This window comes from Chiloscyllium punctatum, unplaced genomic scaffold (genome assembly GCF_047496795.1).
Source record: "Chiloscyllium punctatum isolate Juve2018m unplaced genomic scaffold, sChiPun1.3 scaffold_586, whole genome shotgun sequence".
In the NCBI taxonomy this organism is placed as follows: Eukaryota; Metazoa; Chordata; class Chondrichthyes; order Orectolobiformes; family Hemiscylliidae; genus Chiloscyllium; species Chiloscyllium punctatum.
In genome coordinates, this window is record NW_027310320.1 from 62,501 (window position 1) to 65,000 (window position 2,500).

The window sequence follows — 2,500 nt, forward strand, 5'->3', positions numbered from 1 at the left end:
GCGGGGGGATGGCGTCGAGCCTGACGAACGGAATGTGCAGGGTGGGGGGGAAAGGCCAAGCGCTCCGACGCCGGAGGGCTCCGGAGTCTGAACTTAGGGGGACAAAGAGGACGGGTCCTCTGCGACACCCCAGCCGCGCTCTCGCCAGCCAAGGCGAGTGCGATTGATTGCCAAACGACCCTCAGACAGGCGTGGCCCCGGGAAGAACCCGGGGCCGCAAAGTGCGTTCAAAGTGTCGATGATCAATGTGTCCTGCAATTCACATTAATTCTCGCAGCTAGCTGCGTTCGTCATCGACGCACGAGCCGAGTGATCCACCGTCAAGAGTTGTCTGAGTTTGTTTTAGGTCTCTCCCTCGCCAGAGGAAAGCGACCCGGACCGCACATACGCTCCCCACCTTGAGCTACAGCCACCTGCACGCCGGCGTGCGGGCGGAGCAGGGTGGCGTGAAGCGATGGGGAGCACCATCCTGGTGCGGCCCGCAGAAACATACGTCTATTGGGGGGAGGAGGACAGGGCGCCCAAGAGGCGATGCGTGCCCCAACGCACCGCAGCGACGGAGGCAGGATCACCGCCACCATGTCGCCCGCCTAGTATCACGAGGCGTGCAGCAGCTTTGCCCTAGGAAAAGCAGAGGCGGGAACGGGCACCGGCCATCGGTTCGGCAGCGTCACTGACGCGTGCACGTGGCGGCGTGTCGGCGAGCGGACTTCCTGCGAGGAGGCGGGGGCGGCACTCGCCCGAGCAGACGCCCGCCCGGCCCAGCCACCGCCGAGGTGGACTGGGAGTCGCGGCAACGGCTCGTCATACTCGTTCCCACACTCACAGCGCAGCTTGCCCGCAAGCCACCGACCACCGATCGACGCCAGGCGCCCCGACCGAGAGCGGGATCGCTCGTTCGCCCTGCTGGCAGTTCGCTGGGGATCACTACTGCACGGAGCTCGGAGACCGACGGGCGGCAACTCGAGAGTCTTTAAACCACCACCCCCATCCCGCAAGTGCAAAGAGGCTGTATACGCACAGACGGGTGAGGGGAATAGGTACCCCGTCGGGTTTGAAGGGAGCGTGACTAGATAGCAACGATGTAAACCCAGCCGATTTGGGAGCGAAAGACCGGCGCCTGCATCACCGGCTTCGTTTCCCGTGGCTGGAGAGTACACCGAAACCCTCCGTCTGTCGCGAGCTCCCGACGACGCGGTGCCGCCAAGCAGCAGGGCCGGACCTGGTGTGGCTCCCCTCGTCGATCACAGACCGGTCGGCACTACTGACGAGACGGTGGAACGGGCTTCGCCCCTTGTGACGAAGGGTGATGCGAACCCGCCCGCCCGCGTGCGTTCGGGGTGGACTCGGCAAACGGAGATTTGAAATCGGAAAGTGTCCTCCTGCCCCGCGCAGGTAGGCGCCCAACAGTTGTGGGGGGTTTGGCGGTGACCACGGCTGCAGGGCCTGCTACCCCGACGAGCTCTCCTGCTGGCCCCGAAACCACCCTCGCGAGACAAGTTGAAACGGAAACGGGCGTACCCCCAAGCCGACGATCCTTTCTTATTTGTTACTTTTTTTTTCACTTGCTCGAGTTGTGGGGATTTGGCGGTGACCACGGCTGCAGGGCCTGCTACCCCGACGAGCTCTCCTGCTGGCCCCGAAACCACCCTCGCGAGACAAGTTGAAACGGAAACGGGCGTACCCCCAAGCCGACAGAGATCCTTTCTTATTTGTTACTTTTTTTTCACTTGCTCGAGTTGTGGGGGTTTGGCGGTGACCACGGCTGCAGGGCCTGCTACCCCGACGAGCTCTCCTGCTGGCCCCGAAACCACCCTCGCGAGACAAGTTGAAACGGAAACGGGCGTACCCCCAAGCCGACGATCCTTTCTTATTTGTTACTTTTTTTTTCACTTGCTCGAGTTGTGGGGGTTTGGCGGTGACCACGGCTGCAGGGCCTGCTACCCCGACGAGCTCTCCTGCTGGCCCCGAAACCACCCTCGCGAGACAAGTTGAAACGGAAACGGGCGTACCCCCAAGCCGACGATCCTTTCTTATTTGTTACTTTTTTTTTTCACTTGCTCGAGTTGTGGGGGTTTGGCGGTGACCACGGCTGCAGGGCCTGCTACCCCGACGAGCTCTCCTGCTGGCCCCGAAACCACCCTCGCGAGACAAGTTGAAACGGAAACGGGCGTACCCCCAAGCCGACAGAGATGCTTTCGCTCCTGTTACTTTTTTTTTCACTTGCTCGAGTTGTGGGGGTTTGGCGGTGACCACGGCTGCAGGGCCTGCTACCCCGACGAGCTCTCCTGCTGGCCCCGAAACCACCCTCGCGAGACAAGTTGAAACGGAAACGGGCGTACCCCCAAGCCGACAGAGATCCTTTCGTACTTGAACCAACACAAAGTTTGTCACGTTTTATTTTTACGAGTGATCGACCGTCAAGATTTGTCTCTGAGTTTGCTTAAGGTCTCTCCCTCGCCAGAGGAAAGCCACCCGGACCGCACATACACTCCCCACC

The 2,500-nt window shown here is 61.4% G+C and overlaps 1 non-coding gene across 1 annotated transcript; it reads right to left on the reverse strand.

Moving 5' to 3' along the window:
• Positions 1–175: 175 nt before the first annotated feature.
• LOC140473384 (5.8S ribosomal RNA) lies at positions 176–329 on the reverse strand. Its single transcript, XR_011958321.1, has one exon. It is a non-coding gene; the product is annotated as a 5.8S ribosomal RNA (ribosomal RNA).
• Positions 330–2,500: the final 2,171 nt, after the last annotated feature.